Below are 9,577 nucleotides of genomic sequence, written 5' to 3'. Positions count from 1 at the left end.
CGGCCAGTCCTAGGCTCTGCCAACACCAACATCTGAGCCAGAGACCTTGGGGAACATGCAGGAGATAGGCATGAAAGTGACATTGCACAAACAGCCCTTCCTCACTGCATGTCTGTTCTCCCCATAGCAGTTGCCATGATCCAGCCATAGAAGAGTGAACACCCAGGAATGGTTGTCTCTCAGCCAGAGGGGAGGGACAGGGGAAGGGAAACACAAGGATAAAAAGGAGAGAGAGAGACTGAAAGAAGCAATTAGAGAAATAATTGGGGTGAGAGAGTCCCAGACCTCTAACCCACCCCAACACACTTATTGCAGCATCCCTGGGCAGATTCACTTTCCTGGGAACGAGGTGAGGTGCAGGAGATGAAAAGCCAATTCCTGACTCTCCCTGTGCCTCTGGCTGTGGGAGTGTGCTGCCCTGGCAATAATGTTAGGGGGAGTCCCCAAAGTCATTCCTTTTGTTCTGCATTTGGTTCCCAGACTTTGTTTCTGGGAGGTTTTAAAATGTCTCTGTGGTTTAATGATGGTGGGAGGGGCTGAGTCAGTGCTGTAATAAAGTGACCAAACATTTCATCAGAATAGAATCCTAGAAATGTAGGGCTGGAATGAACCTTGAGAGGTCATCTAGTCTTGCCCCCAATACCAAGGTGTTGATTCAGTCTGTCCTTAAATACTTCCAATAATGGCGATTCCACAGCCTCCCTTGGTAACATATTCCCATACTTAACTAGACATTTTCACAATCAAGTCACATGGCTGACTCAAAATCAATTTGTGATCCACTGAAACCTCCAGATCCTGTTGAGTATTGCTGCCCCTTAGCCAGCTACTCCCCATTTTGTAGTTGCACATTTGATTTTCTTTCTCTAAGTATAGTACTTTGCACTTGTCTTTACTGAATTTTATCTTGTTAATTCAGATCAATTCTCTAATTTATAATGATCATTTTCAGTTCTAACCCTGTTCTCCAACATGCTTGCAACCCCTCCCAGTTTGGTGTCATCTGCAGATTTTATAAGCATGCTCTCCACTTCATTATCCAAGTCATTAATGAAAATACTGAATAACACCAGATCTTTGACTGCTGCCAGACCCCATTAGATGTATCCTCCCAGTTTGACAGCAAATCATTAATAATTACTCTTTACACACAATCTTGCAAAAAATGTGCACCCATCATGTACTAATTTCATGTACACCACATTTCCCTGGTTTGCTTATGAGCATGCCATGGAGGCCTGTGTCAAAAGCCTTACTAAAATCAAGATACATCATTTCTACAGTATCCCCAAAAGGCCAGTACCCCTGTGAAAGCAGGAAATTAGATTGGGTTGGCATGAATTATATTTGATAATCCATTCTGACTATATCTTACCACTTTACTATCCTCTAGATGGCATGACTTGATTGTTAAATTTTTCTTTCCAAGTATCTAAGTAAGGCTTGACTGGTCTTTGTTCCCCAGGACTTTGTTGTTTCCCTCTTTAAAAATAGATACTATGTTTCCCCTTTGCCTCTCTTGAGAGACCTCATGATTCTCCAGGAGTTGTCATAGACAATTATTAATTGTTCCAAGAGTGCTTCAGTTAATTCCTCCTACCCTAGGATGAATTTCATTAGGCCCTGCTGACTTTAAAACCTCTATGTTACCTAAATATTTTTTAAACTGTTATTTCCCCATTGTGGTTTCTGTTCCTTCTCCTCTTGGTTAAGAATAATTGTTTAAATATCTGGTCAGAATTAATTTTTTTTAGTGAATATAAAAAGCCATGAAATATCCTAGTCTTCTTGATGTCAGTTATTATTAGCTCTCCGTCCCTGATAAGTTATAGAATCTTCATCGCCTTTTATGTCACTTGCGAGGAGGCATAACTCAATTTGTGAGTTAATCTTTCTGATTTTGTCCCTACATGCTTACTCTATTGTTTTGTACTCATCCATAGCAATTTATCCATGATTCCAGTTTTTTAGGATTCCTTTTTATTTTCTGGTCATTAAAGAGCTCCTGGTGGAGCTATATGGCCTCCTTACTCTTCTTTTGATCTTTCCTTTACATTGTGATAGTTTGCTATTGCTCCTTTATTGTAATTTATTTATTGCTAGCTAGTGAGTGTGCTGAGAACAGTGATATTAGCAAACATACAAGTATCACTTTTCACAGTAGACTTACTTAGCCCCAGCAAGCCCAGGGAGAAATTAAACCCCAGATGGGGAGTCATGGAGAGCAGCAGGGGCCAGAGGCGATGGGGTGGTAGGTTGGGGGAGGCAGTGGGGACTGAAGTCCAGGGGCCAGGGACCGAAGCCCCATGGCCAGAGCTTGCTGCCACAGCACTGCAGGGCTGAAGCCCAAAGCCTGTTCCTCCAGCATCGTGCACCAGGTGTCTCCAGAGGGTGGCAGGGCCCAATCCCTGCTGCCAGCCACAGCAACCGACACCAAGGTGGTGCATCCAGGAGCCACAGGGAGTGGCTGCTACTTTGCCCCCCGCCCCCATCACAGCCCAGGAGTCTGGCCACAAGAAAAGCCCCTGGTGGCTGCTGTCATGTGGTCTGGATAAAGGGGGCCCCTGAGGTGTATTCTGATTACTCTTTTCTACACCAGTCTTGCATTCAGGATGTCACACGGGCTAGCTTGGAGGAGTGGGGGGGCATTTACTGTATTGTGTAACATTACTATGTCAAAACAACGAGAGTTCTGTGGCACTTTAAAGACTAACAAATTTAATATTTGCAGGCATAAGCTTTCGAGAGACTTCAGCTTTCTTCTTCAGATGCAGTAATACATAACGATTCATGTAAGATATGCCATGTCAGGTACTGTTAGAAAGGATGTTGTGCTGAGAAAGATGGCAATATTTATGTTCACGTGTTATATCTGTAATGGAAGTCATGGACACATTTGATGTATCTGTGTTTCAAATTATGCTATATAAGACACACCCTAGACAGAGAGGCGACGGGTCAATAGCCCACTTAATGGCCCATCAAAACCTTTACAGATGCAAGGGCCGAGGAAGAAACTAAAGGCATATCTGAAAAGTTACCAGGACTGGCCCATGTGACTCTGGACTCCATTTTAGTTCTTGTAACTTTCCACAAGACAGCATGGCCAGGGCCAGAGGATATATAAGGCCAAACCACAGAAATCATTTTGTCTTTGTTCCTGTCTAGCTGCAGACACACACCTACCTCTGGATCTATTAATTTTGCAACTGAACCGAAGGACTTAAGCCCATCCAAGTGTTGGATGTATACCAGAGGAACTGTACAAGCCTGCAACTCCACAATTCTCCCAGAAACCTGATGTATATGGACTTTTAATCATTTGTATGTATCTGATTGCTCTAATCCTTTAACATTTCTCCTATGGTTTCTTTCTTTCTTTTTACAATAAACCTTTAGTTTTAGTTACTAAAGGATTGGCTGGAAGCGTGGTATTTTAGGTAAGATCCAGATTTATATTGAACTGGTACTGTGGCTGACCCCATGGGGTCAGAGGGAACTTTTTTAGTAAAGAGCATAGAGTTTAAATAACTGGTCTGTTTACTGGACCTAGTGGCTGATTTGGGAGCCAGAAGCTGAAATGCAGTAAAGGGGGCTGTGTGTGTTTGTATACTGGCTTCTGTGGGGATTCAGAAGCGCAGTTTGTGACTGGCTGGGAAGTCTGGCTTCAGTGCCACCCACCAGTGCTGGGAGACTCTGCTCCCTTTTTAAAGCCTGCCCTGACCTTGGCATTTTCAGGTGGCTACCCTGGGCACGGGACAGGTCACAGCTGCATTTGACACTGGCTAGAACAGTGTGCAGGGAAAGAGCCTGGGGGGAATTGTGATGTGAAATTATTTCCTCTTTTCACATGTCCCCAATTGCCCTTTTTGCCCTAACGGACTGCAGCATAACATCCATGTTTTGCTCCAGATTATTCCATCCTTCCAGGGAGCAGAGACGGGAAATGGCTGCTATGGAGACAGTTGAGGAAGAGATCATCAGGGAGTTGCTAGTGGCTTCTGTTGGAGAGAGAAGGGCAGTAAATACGTAGGAGGTGGGCACTTTCGGGGGGTTAGTCTAGAGGTGAGGGGGTAGGAAATACACAGGGTGGAGAAAAGGAGGGGGACAGGGTGTGACAAACCTGCTAGGATTTATTTACAGATCCTAGCAATAGATGCCTGCGGTTTGTGGCTGGGAATTCCCTAATTTGTCAAACAGGAAACATGACCCTGGAACTGGGCTGGGAAAACTTACCGGACTCCAATACTGGAGCCTGAACCTTCTAGCCAGAGGCTGCTGTGAGATATAAAGGGGCACCCAGTGGGGAGGCCCAGGGAAGACACCCCCTCCCATCTAGTGACTGTCAGTAGGGGAGGGGGGGGCGTGATTCCCACCAGGGAGTTGTCCCTGGCCCTGCTGAGGGCTCCGTCTCCTGTATCTGCCTTTGGCTAGTAGATGTGTGATAAAGGTGAAGATCCTGCCTCCTCTATCTGCTAGAAGAGGTGAGCTCTCTTTCTCCTACCACCTTGATGCTTCCTGGCTGCTCTGATGGGGTGGGGGTGGGACTTTGCTCACTGCCTTCCTCCCAGAGCATCCATGTGATTGGTCCTTCTTCCCTGTGAGTAGTGGTGTTGTCACTGGGCAGCAAGTATTCAGTGGGGGGTTCTTGTTCTTTCAGGGGCCAGTGACCTTCGAGGAGGTGGCTGTTTATTTCCCCAAGGAAGAGTGAGCTCTGCTGGACCCTGCTCAGAGAGCCCTCTACAGAGATGCCATGCAGGAGAACTAAGAGAATGTGATCTTGCTGGGTAAGGATTCCTGTCCTCTTGGTTATTAGAAGGGGAAATTAAGAGTTAAGGTTCACAAAACCTCACAATTCAAAGTCAACTCTGCCCTGTTTCAGCAACACCCCAAAAGGCCAATGAAACAGATACTAGCTCTCTACCCTCCCAGCTACAGAACGCTCTGGGAACAGAGCTCGGGAGCAATATAGCACAAAGTCTAACACCTTCTGTTTGGTAAGACAAAACCTGCCTGCACTCAAACACTGAGCCTACTATACCCAATCCATCTCAGACTTTCATAATGTTACCCTTGACTGAGGATTCCTTCCGCATCATTGCCTTCATTTATCCCTCACTGAGACTGTTAGCATGTATGCCTCCAGACTCCTGACAATCGTTGTGGTGAGTACACAGCCTTGTGCCCCTTTATTGACACAACCTACAACACACAGCACTGAAATGAGGAACACCTGTTCCTTCAAGTTTCACATGCACCTCTTTTCATATCACAGTCACAGCTCTGCCAAGCTGCTCCAACTATTCCCTCCACCCTGCATATATAGCTACAGCTGACACAGTGCACACAGCTGGAGTGCATGCGGATAAACGCTGGTACTCAAATCTGTGGAACACAACACAGAGTGGTATGTGGTATGAGCACAACACAAACAATGGCATATTCTTAGTCCTTCTGTTGATTATTAATCAATACATTTTAAGCCAAAGAGGTACTCTTAGGTCATCTAGTCTAACGTCCAGTATAATATAGGCCATTTAGTTTCATCCAGTTACAGTTGTAGTGAGCTGAATATCTTATGTTTTGATGGAAATATTTTCCAGAAAGGCATCCACTTGTGACTTGAAGACTTCAAGAGATGGAAAATTAGTCACTTCCCTGGGAAGTTGGTTAACTTTCCACCACCCTTACTGACCTCTTCCCAGTGATGTTTGCCAGTTCCAGGGTTAGGGAGTAGAGGCAGAGTTAAGGTACATTGTAGGGGTGGTGTGTAGTTTAGTTCTTAATTTTCTTGTTGTCAGAGGTTTTAACTTTCATGACCACATGGTGGAAGGGCATGAGGGCAGCATTGGGCAACCTTAACTTTGCTTTAATGTGGTTTATTGGCATTTAATTTCCTTGATTTCTTTTTATGAACTTCTTTTTCCATTACACCGTGTTCACACTAGAGCTTTTGCCTTCAAGCTATGTCAGGTAGGGATGTGACTTTTCACACAACCACCAAGAGAGAAATGCTTGCAAAACTCTTAAATATCAACCCTAAATTAACGACTAGTCCAATATCTCCATGTAGATTTGAGAGTGCTTTAAAGTATTGTTCTTAACAGAGAAATTTAGGTATCAGGGCAAAACTTCCAAGAGAAACTCCGGCAGAATGTAAGAAAAATCCTCCACGCACATTGTCTGACAGTTGTCAGTGGTAGGGCTCAGACTCAAATGCATGTAGAGTAGCTGTAAGCACAGCTCAAGCTGTGGGAGGCAGACGTATCCTTGCTTACAGACAATCCCCCAACCTGAAGCAAATACTCACCAGCAACCATACACTCTACAAGAAGGCCAATCCAGGAACCTATCCTTGCAACAAACCCCATTGCGAGCTCTGTGCACACATCGACTCTAGTGACACCATCACTGGTCCTAACTGCATCAGCCACACCATAAGGGGCTCATTCACCTGCACATCTACTAATGTTATATATGCCATCATGTGCCAGCAATGCCCCTCTGCCATGTACATTGGCCAAACTGGACTGTCACTACACAAAACAATAAATGGACACAAATCAGACATAAAAAATAACAACATCCATAAACCAGTTGGAGACCACTTCAGTCTCCCAGGGCACTCTGTCGCTGACTTGAAAGTTGCCATACTCCTACAAAAAAACTTCAAAAACAGACTTCAAAGAGAATCTGCTGAGCTTGAAATCATCTGCAAACTTGACACAATCAAACTGGGTCTGAATTGGGACTTGGAATGGTTCTCTCATTACAAGAAGTAATTGTCACTGTTCACACATTCTCACCTCCTAATCAATGGTTGTGAATAGGCCTCAACTACTCTAACTGAATGGACTTTGCTTTCACCCACCTTCCCCATTGTTACTTCCCTTGGGTATGTATATATATGCCTCCTATGTGATTTCTATTCCTTACATCTGACAAAGTGGGTTGCAGCCCACGAAAGCTTATGCCTGCAAAAATTAAATTTGTTAGTCTTTAAAGTGCTACAGAACTCTCGTTGTTTTTGCTATATACAGAACTAACACAGCTACCCCTCTGGAACATTTCACAATGGGAAGTGCTGATCGGCAACAGAGAGCATAACATCCTGCCTGGCAGGATAGGTCCATCAACCTGAGACAGACTATTATGGGATGTTAAAGAAGACAAAAAAACTGTTGAGCAATGCAAATGGATTCCTCCCATTGGCTAGAAAGAAAATGAAGCAAATTTCTAGGGTATTTTTGGAGATAACTTATATTAATTTTTGTGAACTGGGGAGGAAAAGCAGGGAAGTAAAGATTTCATATTCTGAGAGAAAAAGCACCAAGAAATGAAGGGATTGAATATGAATGTTCAATAACTAGAGAGAAAAAGGGGGGATTGGAAGGGATTATTATAGGGGGTGTCTAGTCTATTCTAGTTAAGATTCAGATCATTGTGTGACGATGTTTTTGAGTTTTGTCCCTACTGGCTTGTGCTCCTCTTTAACAATGCATCAGTTTTCCCACTTTTTAGAGCAAATCAAATGTGTTAGTCTGAGAGTCTCTGAGTAGCAATGCTGTCTGGAGAGACTGGGTGATGTTGCCAGGTAGGAGTCTTCTGCATAGAACCAAGTTTTCTGATTATTACATAACAGTGGCCATATTGAGTAATAGAATCAAAGAAGATTAGGGTTGGAAGGGACCTCAGGAGGCATGTAGTCCAACCCCCTGCTCAAAGCAGGATCAACCTCACCTAAATCATCCCAGCCAGGGCTTGGTCAAGCCAGGCCTTAAAAAGCTGCTAAGGATGGAGATTCCACCACCTCCCTAGGTAACCCATCCCAGTGCTTCCCAACCAGCCTAGTGGAAAAAGTTCTTCCTAATGTCCAACCTAGACCTCCCCAACTGCAACTTGAGACCATTGCTCCTTGTTCTGTTATCTGCCACCACTGAGAACAGCCTAGTTCCATCCTCCCTGGAACTCCCCTTCAGGTAGTTGAAGGCTCTTATCAAATCCTTCCTCACTCTTCTCTTCTGCAGACTAAACAAGCCCAGTTCCCTCAGTCTCTCCTCATAAGTCATGAGCTCCAGCCCCCTAATCATTTTTGTTGTCCTCTTCTGGACTCTCTCCAATTTGTCCACATCCTTTCTATAGTGGGGGGGCGGGGGAGATACAAAGGGTGGGAAAGGACCAAGATATGGGCAAAGCTGCCCTGATTTCCCTTCCCTTCCCATCACAGTAGAACATTTCCAGAGGTCACTATGGCCATGGTGCAGCTCCTGAGCAGTGTTACCTGGATGGGGAAAGATATATTCTGGTGGTGGTAGATTATGCCGAGCAATAGCCAGAAACAGTAGCTCTGTCTTCTTTAGAGGCAAACATGATGGTGAATGCCTTGCTAGCAACAATCAGCAGGGTTTTTCTTGGGGGAAATTTTGTCTGCCTGTGATGGTGTGTACCAGCCCCTCCTGCCAGAGGGAGAGCCCTCAGCTTCCAGAAAGGCCCCTCCCCATCACACAGACTGCACACTCACTGGCAGGAGGTGGGAGTTAAAAGCCCAGCAGAGGCCTCATCAGAGGGTGGGGCAATAGAGGACAGAGACTCACTCCCAGAGCCCACCAGAAGGGGTGCTGGGCATTGCTGTGTGGTGGGCCCTAACATGCTCAGAGGGGTTCCAGGACTGTGTTGCTGCCCAGCACAACATTTCGGGGCCTGCACGGGATGGAAGTTGTACCAAAACACCCCCCTTTTGAGGGAGCCTGAGGCACCATCTGTCACACTGCCCTACATGAGAGAAATGTGACATTCCACGCTTCTGGTTGTTACCCACACACTCTAGAGTACCCCAGCTTTACCCAATATGTAAGGCTCAAGGCACCCCCACCCTTTCCAAGTCCATAGAGCTTCAGGCGAAAGGAGCCTAACCGTACCCAATTCACACTCTAGGGCTCTGGGCATAACCAGGTTAATTTAAGTACCCACCCTTTCCCAATTCGTAGGGATCGAGTCATATTTTTCTGCAGGCTTATGGGGCCTTGTACCAATGAAATATCCTTACACTGTAATTCTCTATTTTCTATTCTCTAATTCCTTATTCTCTATTTATTAAGAATTACCAAAACAAAATACACACACTGAGGGTATGTCTTCACTGAGGGTGGCAAATTGACTGCTGTCAGATCAATCTTTCTGGATCTTTTGAGCGCTCAGTGAAGACCCGCTCAATCGATCCGGAAGTTGACGCATTAAAACCGTCCCCTCAAGTGGCGTAGCATAGTGAGGACGCCCTGTAAAAGAGGAGTTACGAAGCCGACAGGAGTTACGCAAACTACTCTGCGTAGCTTGTGTAACTTTAATCGACTGCCGCCAAATTTTCAGGTAGGTGTAGACCTGGCCTAAGCATAGAATGATCACCACTACCAATAAGGCAGACAAACTTCTCTTGGTGGCCGGTCAGGATTAGATCATCTGGAGACTCCAGCACCTGCACAATATGGTTGGCAGGGTGTTGAGGTCTAGTAGCTCTGGTCTTGAGCTATGTCTTGGTGTTAGGTTCCAAAGAAGTTCTTTTAGACCACAGTTTATATAG

General features: G+C 45.1%; 1 long non-coding RNA gene across 1 annotated transcript; it reads left to right on the top strand.

The window, feature by feature from the left end:
- The first annotated feature begins 230 nt into the window (after nucleotides 1–230).
- Nucleotides 231–7,884, top strand: LOC137159272 (uncharacterized). The gene is made up of 3 exons (XR_010921613.1): nucleotides 231–3,324; nucleotides 4,661–4,787; nucleotides 7,041–7,884. It is a non-coding gene; the product is annotated as an uncharacterized lncRNA (long non-coding RNA).
- Nucleotides 7,885–9,577: the final 1,693 nt, after the last annotated feature.

This window comes from Emydura macquarii, unplaced genomic scaffold (genome assembly GCF_026122565.2).
Source record: "Emydura macquarii macquarii isolate MOO-44397 ecotype Brisbane River unplaced genomic scaffold, CSIRO-AGI_Emac_v2 contig_1828, whole genome shotgun sequence".
Taxonomy (NCBI): Eukaryota; Metazoa; Chordata; order Testudines; family Chelidae; genus Emydura; species Emydura macquarii.
This window is presented reverse-complemented; position numbering and strand designations above follow the sequence as displayed.